The following is a 13,436-nucleotide window of genomic DNA, read 5'->3' on the forward strand; positions in this document are numbered from 1 at the left end:
CCCTCCAGGCTGGGCGACAGAGTGAGACTCCGACTCAAAAAAAAAAAAAAAGCCAGTATGCGTGGGGGTTTTCTGACACTTACAACTCAGTGAGCTCTAACTGATGAATCTTCTTTCCCATCTTCTACCACGAGATCACTACAATTTAATTCTCTGTGGGAAAGGAAATTTTTCTCTTTGTGCTCCCTCTTCCTAGCAACAGAGCAACACGCAGAAACAGCTTGCCGAATGGCTCTGACTTACCTTCCCAAATGAGCGCTTCTTGAGGAAGCAAGTCTACCTAGGGCCCAAAACGGCCACTTGCTCTTCTCTTTGTCATCTTGGAAGGGGCAGGCACATTCACTGTGCTTTTCTCATGGTGTTTCTTTGCTGTGTTCCTCCCCCACCGCTTTCCCCATCACCGACAGTCCCCCTTTGGACCACGGATTCCAGCATCTTCTGCCCCTCTGCGGCCTTGCCTACTTGCCATCTGTGGCCTTGGTGGCCACGGCCATACGTTTCCTCCCTCCCTCCATATTTCAGGGCCGGAAACCGCTTGTTAAACATTTGCTCCCAACACCTACCAGTGGATCTTCTTTATTAAGGAGAGAGCTCTGTGTGGTGGCGAGATGGTTTCAGTCAACCTTGAATTTATAAATAGCTAACACTCCAATTGGTTGTGAGCCTGGCAGAACGACTAACATATGCATACCCCCCATTTGAGTGGGCCCAGCTTCTGTTACGTTGAGCAATTTTTTTTTCTAGAAAGGAATAAAAATTAAATTATGACAAAATACCTTAATTCCCTATTATTCTTCTCAGAGGCCAGTTTTTCATAATGCATTCTGTAACTTTCATCGAAATCCACATCTTGTGAAGACAAATAGCAACCCTCCATAGAGCAGAGCTGCAAAATATACGTATGTGCTCTGCAGTTTGTTGCAACCTATTAAAATTGTAGTTTGGCTATGCATTTCCCCTAAAACCCTGAAATAGAAACGAACATGACCATCCATAAAGCAAAATGAATCCTCAAGAACTGAGAAAATTTCAAGCAAATTTATTTTCCCTTTACTTGCCTTAAAAATATCACAAATCCCTTTTGAAAGTCCAGTCAACCTTGCTGTAATCTCTGGTCATTAGAAACAGAAAGAGGCTGAACAAACAAGATCTGGCAATCCACCTCACCTTCTCTGTCAATTTTAGCCTCCTCACACACAAAATATGTATCACTCCTAGGAGCAGCCAAATGGACTGACATTGTTTTGTTTTTGTATTTTCCGCCCCACACTCAGGCCCTTCAGATCGCGAAGAAGAGATGGCATCAGAGAAGCAAAGAAAGAATGAAGTGGTTGTGATCACAGGCCTGTGACTTGCTGAAGCGCCAAGCTGAAAAATTGGTTCCAGAAAACATGACCTAGCCAAACTTAGCATGGATAGGGTCAAAGGAGGACATACAGACACACCTAGAGAGAAGCCACCAGCAAACCAGAAAGCTTCTATGCCAACGGGGGGAGAATATGCCACTGAGGGCAGAAATTTCCCCTTTTAAAATTTCTTTTAATGCCGGACTCGGTGGCTCAGCCTGTCATCCCAGCACTTTGGGAGGCCGAGGCGGGTGGATTGCCTGAGCCCATGGGTTCGAGACTCACCCGGGCAACTTAGTGAGACCTCATCTCTACAATAAATCAAAAATCAGCCGGGCATGGTGGCGCACACCTGTAGTTCTGGCTACTTGGAAGGCTGAGGCAGAAGGATGGCCGGAGCCCAGCAGGTTGAGGCCGCGGTGGCCGGGAGCATGCCACTGCACTCCAGTCTGGGTGACAGTGACTCCAACTCAAAAAACAAAAATTTCTTTTAACAATTGCTCTACCTCGGACTCGCAGACACTTATCAAAGTTCTGTTGTAACTTCCCAAAGGTTAGCTGTTCTGTGATCACAAAGTGCCCACTGCCTCGAGTCACCCAGAGTTAGTGGCCAAGCTGAACCAAGCACCTGGACTCTTTAGACAGCTCTCGCGGGCACCCGCCATGATCCTGCTGTCCTTGCAAAGCACTGGCAATGCTTCCAGAGATTCTGTCCTAGGTGTTGTGCTCTGGTCATTTAAGCATCTCTCTTTCACAGGAGGCCTCAAATTCGATGAGAATGACAAAAGGGAGGGTCAGGTGTCTCCTGAAAAGACCGTTGGCTCTGGAGTCGAACACCCAGGTCACGCAGGCAAAGCAGGGCTGGCAAGCATCTCTTTGCTTCTTTTACCCAGCTTTAAAGTCAAGACTCTGCTGTGTTATCTCTATCCCATGAGAATGACCTAAGGTCAAAGGACACAATCTCAGGAAGCATTCCCAGGGCCATTCTTTGACCATTATTAAATTTAAAGTGTAGGCTGTAATCCCAGCACTTTGGGAGGCCAAGGCAAGAGGACTTGCCTGAGCCCAGGTGTTCAAGACTGGCCTGAGCAACGTGGCAAGACCTCATCTCTACAGTAAAATCAAAAAATTAACCTGGCATGGTGGCACGCACCTGTAGTCCCAGCCACTTGGAAAGCTGAAGCTGAAGGATCACCTGAGCCCAGCAGGTTGAGGCTGCGGTGACCGTGAGTCAGACTCTGACTCAAAATAAATAAATGAATTTAGATAATGAATTAATGAATAGTGTCGCAGCTAAAGACTCAGACCAAAATGCAGTTGGGGGTCTCACTCTGTCACCCAGGCTGGAGTGCAGTGGCACAATCACAGCTCACCGCAGCCCCAACCTCCAAGGATCAGATGATCCTTCTACCCCAGCCTCCCAAGTGACTGGAACTACAGGCAAAAACCACCACACCTGGCTGGTTATTTTTATTTTTTACTTTTTGTAGAGATAGGGTCTCGCTATGTGACCCAGGCTGGTGTCCAACCTCTGTGCTCAAGTAATCCTCCTGCCTTGGCCTCCTAAAGTGCTGGAATTATACGCATGAGCTACCATGCCCGGCCAAAATGCAGTCTTTATAAGGAAGCATATCAATAAGGTTCAATTGTAGGCTCACAGTACTGCTATACCAGTAGTGAGAATGAAAACTGTGGATCTTTTAATTCTCAAGATACAGCCATATTTTTGGTTCAAATGTTTGAATGCTAAAACCCATCGATGTCCCAGCAGATGATATATCTTCTAATTATTCTTAACCGGACTTCTGTTTACTTCTGTTCTCATGACTAATCATTTGCTTAATTAAGCCTCCTGCCTCAGAGGTTTTTTAGCACAAGTGCAAAATTTGTAAAATTGAAATATCTCCAGGAGCGTTCATCACTCTACAATGTATAGCTAAGTAGTAAAATAGAACCCGCAAACAATTCGCCTTTTAAAAAAATAGTCATTTTTTTTCTAAAGTCATAACTGAGATGCAATCTGTGAATGTGCCAGGTTGTAAAAATTAATGATTTTCAGCTTTGGGTCATAAGGAAAAATTTAAGAAATCATGACATAAGATATAAACTACTTCAAATCCATTTGAGAAATAAACAGACTATAAATAAATGCATAGAATATACATAATAGATCAAAACTAATTTCCTTCTGGTTCTCCCTATTTCTGTCAGCTTTTTTATTTACAGCTGTTCCTGACTCTGCAATCTGCTCATCTCACCCACCCCACCCCCACTGGCCTCCCGGGTTAGATGCCCTCGCCTCTGTGGGTGTGCCACCTAGGCACCTAACAGCATGGATTCCAGCAAATCACAGGAATTCAGATTCCAACCCTGTCTCTTACACTGTCATCTTGGTCAAGGGACATCACCTGTGCTAATCTCCATTTCTTTATCAGCAAGTGGTGATAACGACAGTAATCTGCCTCCAAGAATCTTTGCAAACAAATGCAAAGTGTGCATCACAATACCTGACATGTAAAAAGCATCCAAAAATTATCATTATTGCGGTGGTGATGGCTGATTCCTACTCAGACTCCTCCCCGCCATCTGTCTCTTCGGTCTCTTCTGGTCCCATCCCTATACGGCCTTTTTGTCAGACTCTCTCCCTTACAAAATTCATTGGTTTCTTAACCCAAACGAAGGGATGGGGTGGCGAGGATGTGCACTATCTCTGGGTCATCTCATCTTCCCAGAGAAACTGGCAGTGAATCATCGAGGACCTCAGGCTGCCAAAGAATATGGGGTAACGGCCATCGAGGTCGAGCTGAGCCCATGCCCCTCCCGCCCCAGCCCATCTCTGTCCCTTGTTTCTCGGGCCCTGGTGTAGGTCCTTGGACCAGGGCTATGCCTCCTAATTGGCGTCACAGCCATCCGCCCAGCTTGTCATACCCCCATGTTAACTTATTCTTAATAGAGAAGAGCTAGCCAGGCTCGGTGGCTCAGCTTGTAATCCCGCGCCTTTGGGAGGCTGAGGTGAGTGGATTGCCTGAGCCCGCGGGTTCGAGACCCACCTGGGCAGCGAGACCTCATCTCTACAATAAATCAAAAAAAATCAGCTGGGCGTGGTAGCGCATGCCTGTAATTCCGGCTACTTGGAAGGCTGAGGCGGAAGGATCGCCGGAGCCCAGCAGGTTGAGGCTGCGGTGGCCGGGAGCGGCCACTGCACTCCAGTCTGGGCGACAGAGTGAGACTCCAACTCAAAAAAAAAAAAAAAAAAAAATAGAGAAGAGCTCCCAAATAGTCACTGTAGAATTGGATTAGAGCACCAGGCCCTCTCATCAGAACTGAAAACCCGATGTATAATACAACCCCTTCCTGAGCAAGGTTCCTTCTCACTCTGTGTTTCCAAAATCAGCCACTTCCCCAGAGACAGTGGCATAGATCAAAAGAGGCAAAGTGCATGCTAGAAGTCTCCTCTAGCCCAGTTTTTTAGGATGAGGGGACTTGTGCTGCAATAAAGTTATGATTCTCTTGGGGTCATAGCAGTCGGTCCAGGAAAGTCTCTCTTGTTGTTGTGCACACACAGACACAAATCTTCCATGTTGGTTGTGCCCAGGAAGCGGGCGTCTTATATGAAAATTCGCATATAAGAAAATTCGCATATTTTACAGAATAGAAATTATAGAAAAAGGTTTATCCTTGTCCCTTAGTCCCCCTTTTATTGTTCTTTGCTGTTGTTTTTGTTTTAAATACATTTCCTATTTTGCCTCATAAATATATAGAGAGATATTTTTAAATACGTTCCATATATTTTTGTCATAGGAAGATAGTCACACTCTAGGGCTGAGCAAAAAGAATTTACAGAATAATATATTTAGTTTGATCTCGTTTTCACTTGTTTTTGTACAGCATAAAATCTAGGAGCTTAGTCATCAAATTGCCAACAGTGATTATTTCTAGGAGAGTAAAATGAGAGGAACCTTTTTCCTTTTCTTCTAATAAATGTATACCTATTGTTCAATTATCTATATGTTTGAATATATCAACATATATTTTAAACTTTAAGTAAACATAAAAAGAATATACTGAGAACATGTCTCATGCCACTTCTCTCTCATTAATCTTTTATTTAGTTAGTTTAACTGACAAATAAAAATTTGTAAATACTTATGGTGTACAACATGATGTTTTGATACATGTATACATTGTGAAATGATTAAATCAAGTCAATTAACATATCTATCACCTCACATACTTATCATTTTTGTGATGAGAAGATTTAAAAATCTATTCTGTGAGCAATGTTCAAGTACACTATACGTTAATCTCTTTTTAAAGTCAGTTTGGAAATATGAGTTTTGCCTACCACACAGAAGACCTCTGGAGGCCACTGGTGTCAAGGGTAATAAAACCCCGTCACTGAGAACAACACCTTCTTTTCAAGTCCCTTAAAATGGAACTTGGTAATGTATTGTCTGCCTTAATTACTTCATGCCTTCTGCCTAGAGGCAGTTACCTGCAATGCTTTTCTCTGAAGAAGAAAAATATTTTCTAGAATTGGCAGTGATTGCGCTCTCACCCTGCCCGTTCGGCCTCCCCACCCTCTGCCACTGGACTTGGCCCCAGCAGAATCGAACACTTGCACACACACCTCAAAACCCTTGACGCATTTAGCACACCTTGCCAGTTGGTCTCTCCCATCTAAAAATATGGATGAGGCCTGAGTCACTTTACGTCTTTCCACCCCAAGCGATGTGTGACTCACTACCTGTTGGCTAAACGAAAGGCCTGGATTAATGAATCAACCCACTTCAGCCACCTGAAGTTAAGCTAGTCACAGGCAAGTGGCATCAGGGGGAAGGGAAGACTTGGATGCATTAAGGCTAGAGTTACAAATAACTAAAATTGTCCTTCAAAATCCCCTCCATCTCCCGTGAAGTTTAGCGTACATGATTTGGCGAACAAAACCCAACTTTATAACCCAAGGGTACAAATGTCGAATCTGCATAACAACATAGAGTATATGATATGAAAATATCACCGTCCGGTATGTTCAAGAGAGAGAACGCAGACCAGGTGTGGCGTGGCTTACGAAAATCAAACGCAACTCCACTGCTCAAAGCTCTGTGCCTTTGTAGCACCTTGAGCTGATGTCCATGACGGCATGTGTCACACTGTTTTAAAATTCCTTGTCTACATGTGATCACATTTTCCTTTTGGTCCTCAAGTGCTTAACCCAGCACCAGCCACCCTCAATACTGATGCTTAAACCTTGTGGAGTTCTTAATATGTGCCAGGTACTGTACTCGGTGCTGTTATGCCCTTTATCTCATTCATGTTAAACGTCAACAACCCGAAGAGAATCATTATCTGAATTTCACAGAGAGATTAATTCACCTGCATGAAGTGACCCAAGTAATTTGGGGAAAGCCAGGATTTAAATACAGATTTTACTGAACCTTCAAATCCTGCTCTCATGACCGTTGTGCTGCTCTGTCTCTCCATTATAAAGAACTTGATTTAATGAACATTTAATGAGCATTTCCTGATTCATAATTGCTTAACAGAAAAGCTGGGAGTGGGGACATAGCTAGAAAAATTAATAATGAAGGTGATCAATTTGACTGGAGTAAGAAGACATTATTAAAATCCAATCATAACATTTCATAATGACAGAAAATATAACTTGGCAGGAAGACAGCCAACTTAAAAAAGTATCGTTCCCAATTCTTTGTTGACACATCCACCCCTTGAAGCCGAGGTTGTATACATAGGAACTACCGTCCATGTATAAAAAAAGCATAAATCAAAATATATAAAAAGTACTAAGTTATATTGGGAGTCGCTGAGTGGTTTAGGTATGTTTTAAGTGTCACCATGATAAGAAAATGGTAGATAGTATCAATCAAGACAGAAAGGAAGCATCAAGATATGTTAATAATGTATTCATTTTCAGACAGGGAAGATCCCAGCCAGGAGTTGGAAGTCAGAACCCTAGAGTCATTTCTGCTTCGAACGAAGCTAACTCTCTGACCTTGGGCACGTCCATGGAGTTCAGGTTACCCATCTGTGAAGTTGGGATATATTAAAAGGTGCAGGGTTGTTTGTCGACAGCCATATGCCTCCCTTCTCATGTGCATCTCAAATGGCCTATCACAGGAAGCACGGTCATGGCAGAGCACCATGGAAGGCAGCCCAGCTCCTGCGGCCACAGCTCACCTGCATGAAATGTATGCAGGTGTAATTGAGTTTCTCTGGGACAGAACGTTGGCTGGCTGGCTGGAACGCTTGCTACGATGACCCAGCTGCAAAGCAGGGTGCATTGTGTGGACAAGCAAAAGTGAGGACCCTTGAAAACAAGTGTTCATATACTGCGTGTGTATCTTCCCATTTGTTAAATAGAGCATGCAAGATATATATATAATACTATATGTAATATAAAATTCAGGTATAATATTGGTGTCAGCAAATACTGATGTAAGCCAAGTTTGCAGCTCCTTGTATCTCACACTTGATGTGTGAGTGAGCTGACTAATCACAGCGAATGTTCAAAAATAGCTTCTGGATCCACTTGAAAGGCCCTGGAGGTTTGTACTTGCCCAGGGCAGTGACTAGAATATAGAAACCTGCTACAGGAGTGGGATTAAAAAAGGAGCCCAGAGAGGAATGGAACTCCCCAATTCCAAGGCCATACTAAGGCTGGAAATCCAGCCTATGGTATCTCATGGTGTCTGTCCCTTTCACACCTGCAGCCTCTGTTTTTGACTGCTGGACTCCTTCTCGGCACCGCGGGAAGAGGGAAAAGAAAGAATTAAAAACCACATTGATCAGTGTTGCCTCTTGTCAGCAGTTGTGAGAAAACACTTAAGAGGAAAAACAGGAAGTTGTGAGCTCTGACTATATAAGGATTTGCAGACGGTTGAAGAATTTTGTTACCTACGTTGTTCTTGACCTTGGCAACCTACGCAGTCTTGCCGAATGGTAACTGAGATGTCAGGATCTGTGGTCTCCGATGGTACTGGAGTTTGCTAGATGGGTGTTGGCTTAATGCCATCTCTTTTAAGGCAGCTTTTAAAAACTTCTGGAAAATGGCAGGTATTTGAAAACACATCGACGGTCAAGGAGGTTTGGGAATCAGATGTGCCGTTGAGTGAACTCATTTAAACCAGGAATTCTACAGATGTTCTCCTAATGGGTAACTAGACTCAACCCCAAGTCTAGGGGTTTGTGGAGCATCCATCCATTCAACCCCATCACTTTTTATTGAGCAAGTATGTTGTGCCAGGTAGTACGCCACTCCCACCACACATGGCTTCCAGACCCATCCAGCCAGAGCAGCACCTCACCCACAAGAGAAAAGCAGTGGAGTGTAGGGACCGTGGGGCTTCCTTTGCCCACAAGCATGGGCAGGTAACTCTTGACGCCAAAACTAGAGAATGAGAAAAGAAAAAAGATGCCAGCAGCTGAGACTCAAAAGGCCATCTGGGCTGGGCATGGTGGCTCAGCCTGTAATCCCAGCATTTTGGGAGGCCAAGGCAAGAGGACTGCATGAGCCCAGGAGTTCGAGACCGGCCTGGGTTACTTGGTGAGACCTTGTCTCTACAATAAATCAAAAAATTAGCCACACGTGGTGGCTCACACCCGTAGCTCCAGCTACTTGGAAGACTGATGCGGAAGGATCGCCAGAGCCCAGCAGGTTGAGGCGGTGGTGGCCGTGAGTGTGCCACTGCTCTCCAGCCTGGGCAACAGAGTGAGACTCCAACTCAAAAAAAAAAGAAAAACAGGAAGTCGGTAGGAAGGAAGGTTCTTGGCAACAGAGAGGAAAAACGACGTTTTTTCTATTTATAGGTGATCCGTGCAATTAAAAAAATTAAACAACAAATTGGTATGCTAAAAGACTAGAATTCAGATTTTCCAATCTGCCACCAACCACTTATGATGCACGCTGGGTAAATTGTAGTAACACAAATAGGAACTGCAGGAAGAAAGAAGGCGGCCGAAGGTCAGCTGGAAGATAAACCCTGTGTCCCCGGTGAAAACAAGGGCAGAGGGACAGAGTGAGAGCCTGCCGACCTTGGTAATGGCCTTCCTGCCCACTGGCCTGATTAGGAGGAAGAGGTCAGACCCCTTCCCATCTCCCTTGAGCATCCCAGGAGTGACTGTCGAACCCACAGTGCTCTCCTGTGAGAAGGAGCTCAGGGCACAAACCCCCGTCCACGTAAGCACAGAGTGTGGCATACAGAAAACATTCAACCAATGGCAGCTATGATGATTGCCCTTTGCCCGGTTCTAAGCATTTCTGCTCCAGACGACATCCGGTTACAGTTCTTCAACTGGACTTTAATTAAAGTACTCAATAAGATGACACCCATAGCTAGTGTACTTCAAAGGGAAATAGATCGTAGACAAGGAATTTAAAAGATTCTCGACACCAAACTGTGTACTGCTGGGTCGAATTGTGCATCCTGATTCCTCTCAGCAAAGACGAGTGGCCCGCAAGGTTTTGTGGGATTGGTAAGCGTATGGACTCACCCCACACAATGCCCTGGGCAGAGACCCAGGGAGAAAACAGCTCTGTGGAGTACCCAGGGGCCCTGGGCCAGCCGGGGAATCCTGGCTCCCGAGACTCCCAGGTCCAGGTTCAGAGGGAAATCTCGTGAAATCTCCTTGCCTCAAGGGACCAGGAGACAAAACAGAGAAGGCCTTTCTCTGTGGGTTGATACTGCATTCTAGCCACCTTGGACTCCCCAATGCCTGGGGTCACTTGTATATGTTAGGGACGGCATCCTGGGGTCAACAACATAGGTGCAGTCCCTCCTGCAGGCTAGTGTCTAGCTGGAGATAGAGACGAGTTAGCAGGCCATTACGATAAGTCCTAAGGGTCTTCGGAAGGAAGCGATTGCGAAGGTGAAACTGGAAACCCTCAATGGAGTTAGCCAGTCCACACAATTCTGTTCCTCTCGTTCTGGCTCAGTGCATAGCCCCGCCCCTTTCATGTTCTTTGGGCAGGAAAAAGCCAGTCCAGGACAGTACCACCACCCAGAGGACGTCTCACCAGGGGAAGGGGCCTGGGGACATACCCCTGTCCCTCCACTGTTTGATCATTCTTCCCCATCCCCTCCTGAAAGCCAAGCAACTGAATCTCATAGGCTAAAACCAGAGAGCGGGCCCAGTGCTGATTTCTAATCCTTGACTGTCACTGCTTATGGATTGGAGAAGCAGGGTAACTTGACACCAGGCAAGTTGACCCCACTGGGGACACTGACGGATGAGGCTCAGTTCCCCTTCTGGCTGCCATGTGGTTACCTGTGCCTCTTGCAGCCTCGACCCCGTGGTGTTCGCTCACCAGACTGTCCCATATCTCCCACATATGGCCACAGATGTGGCTGGTCTATTTTAGACTGTAGCACAGAGAAGTAGAGGGAACAAATGGGCCTCATCCGTCAGGGGACAGTACCAGGACGTTGGCCGCTTCTGCCCCTTGTCTCAGGGTTTCAGTCAGGGTCCTCAAAATACTTTACAGCACTTAACAGTTTATAAGGTATAGATGACTCTTGCAGTCCTGCAAACTGCAAAGCCAGAAGCTTTGAGATGATGAAGTGAACCACTAAAGATCATACAACTGGTAAGAGACAATCTGAACTTGAACCCAGCTCTCTCTGGCTTTGGCCCACTGCAGAACACACACCAACCAGCAGAGCCTGAGAGCGCATGCTTTAGTGATCCATTTTAAGGAAAAAACTTTAAAAACTTGTCGTTTCTGGCCGGGCGCGGTGGCTCAAGCCTGTAATCCCAGCACTTTAGGAGGCCAAGATAAGTAGATTGCCTGAGCCCACGGGTTCGAGACCAGCCTGGGTAACATGGTGAGACCTCATCTCTACAATAAATCAAAAAATTAGCTGGGCGTGGTGGCTCATGCCTGTAGTTTCAGCTTTTTGGAAGGCTGAGACAGAAGGATTGCCAGAGCCCAACAGGTCAACACTAAGGTGGCCATGAGCATGCCACTGCACTCCAGCCTGAGTGACAGAGTGAGACTCCAACTAAAAACAAATAAAAAATAAATAAAAGCCTGTGTTTTCTGAAACAAAAGACACAAGTATACACTTGAATATTCCATTTTAAGAGTAATTAGATTTTTCAAACCCTTAGTAGTTTGGGGCTAGAAATAGAGAAAATAGAAAAACAGTAAGTGGTAGAAAAAGAGAAAATGTTATCATTTGCTTGATGCTTAATGAGAGCTGTATCCGCTCCCATATCACCGATGTGCAATACATATTTGCTGAATGAATAAAGTCATTCAATATTTGCCATACATAGTAATAGAAAATGTATAGAGATATTTTGGATGAGACACAGCTATTAGGTGACGATGACAACAGGAAAAACAGACAACGAACTCATGAAGCAGCTGGGCATGGTGGCTCTAGTCCCAGCTACTCGGGTGGCTGAGGCAGGAGGATTGCTTGAGCCCAGGGGTTCAAGTCTGCAGTGAGCTATGATTATGCCACTGCACACCAGACTAGACAACAGAGTGAGACCCCTCTCTACAAAAAAGAAAAAAAAAAGAAAGAGAGACTTAAGAATTGTAAATGCATGAAGCAATCACTTCTACTTCTGGTTTTATAGCTCAGTTCCAAAAGCAGTGTACTTATATTTCAGTCTGTACTTTCATCTAATGTAGTTAAAACTGGGAAGTACCAGCTTCACTAGACCATTTACTTGAAATGTATGACCCAAGAATCAAATATTCTTACTAATTACAAATGTGTTTTTATACGGTAGCAGCCATTTTGGTCTGTAACCAATGCAAAACATGTTAGAAAAACAAAAAGTTATCTCCTTTGTTTGAGGTTTAAGTGTAGGCTAACAAACAACAGACTATTCATTGTCTTCCCTATGTCAGCATTTGATCTTTAGCTCTGATGTATATTAAAAACTATTGTGTAAATGGTGTGTGTGTGTGTGTGTGTGTGTGTGTGTGTGTATGTGTACGAACTTATACAACTCATATGATCATTACAGAGATATGTGCAAAACCACAGAGCATGTTTTTTTTTTATTCCTGGGATCAGTATAGTATCATATTCTTATATAGCTGCTGAGATGAAACACACATACCCTAAAATGTGTACAGCTTCTCAGTAGGGGAAGGCTCCAGAAACAGCATAAAAAGTCACACCAGCTGCTAAAGAGGAAGCTCTTAAAACACGCTGCCACTGGGCTAATGTCTGCCAATATTACGTCATTAGGAAAAATCTACCATCTCTATCTTATGCATCTGAATATCCTTTTTAAACGTGCTTTTTATTTTGTCCCTGGACTAATCTGCATCTCCCAGGTCTCATTGAATTCTGGGTGGAAAGGAGAGAAGAAATGGACCACTCCCCTCCTGGCCCTCAGGCCTGGAACGCTCAGCCATTGCGTCTGGTCAAAGACGCTGGCATTTGACCTACCTAAAGTGCTGCAGATCCCATCAAAGGATAACACAACAGATTTTTAAGAATACAAAAACAATCAGATCAGACCAGGTTTTGAGGTGTGCAGTTTATACTTTTCTTGCATTGTCGGTTAAAACTCATCTTGTATTTAGAACATTTTAAAATGTGTCCCTGTAATGTTTTCAATTAGAAGCTTTCTCGCATGTGATGCATCAAGGGAAAAACAACACTTAGAGTTAGCACTAAGGTACTCCCAAAGACAAATGTGATTAATGGGATAATCTTGTAGATTACAATAGTTAGAGGCAGTTCCTGCCACTCTCCGCTCTCCAAGGACTGGGACTACAGGCTCCAATGCAAACAGCTGCACATTCCTCAATACCATTATTATCCAATGCAAGGCCGCGTTCAGCATGTTAAAATTCCTATAATATCCACATTCGGCAATTTCCTATTGTGCAACTTCAGTTTCCGAAGTTAAAGCTTCAAGTTCCACGTGATTGCTTGATAGAGTTTACAAACGGAATTGATTTTCTCAAGCGCCATTAAAGGTTGCTCTGTGAGAAACCACACAGAGACTGCTCCGACAGCAAAACGGCTTTTATGTGGCACACTGAAAACATAAAGGGCAGTCCTGTCATCTGCCAGTCGGGCCCCCAGAGCCCCCGAGGGG

The sequence above is a fragment of the Carlito syrichta genome, unplaced genomic scaffold (genome assembly GCF_000164805.1).
Source record: "Carlito syrichta isolate Samal-C Ts95f unplaced genomic scaffold, Tarsius_syrichta-2.0.1 Scaffold304758, whole genome shotgun sequence".
Classification (NCBI taxonomy): Eukaryota; Metazoa; Chordata; class Mammalia; order Primates; family Tarsiidae; genus Carlito; species Carlito syrichta.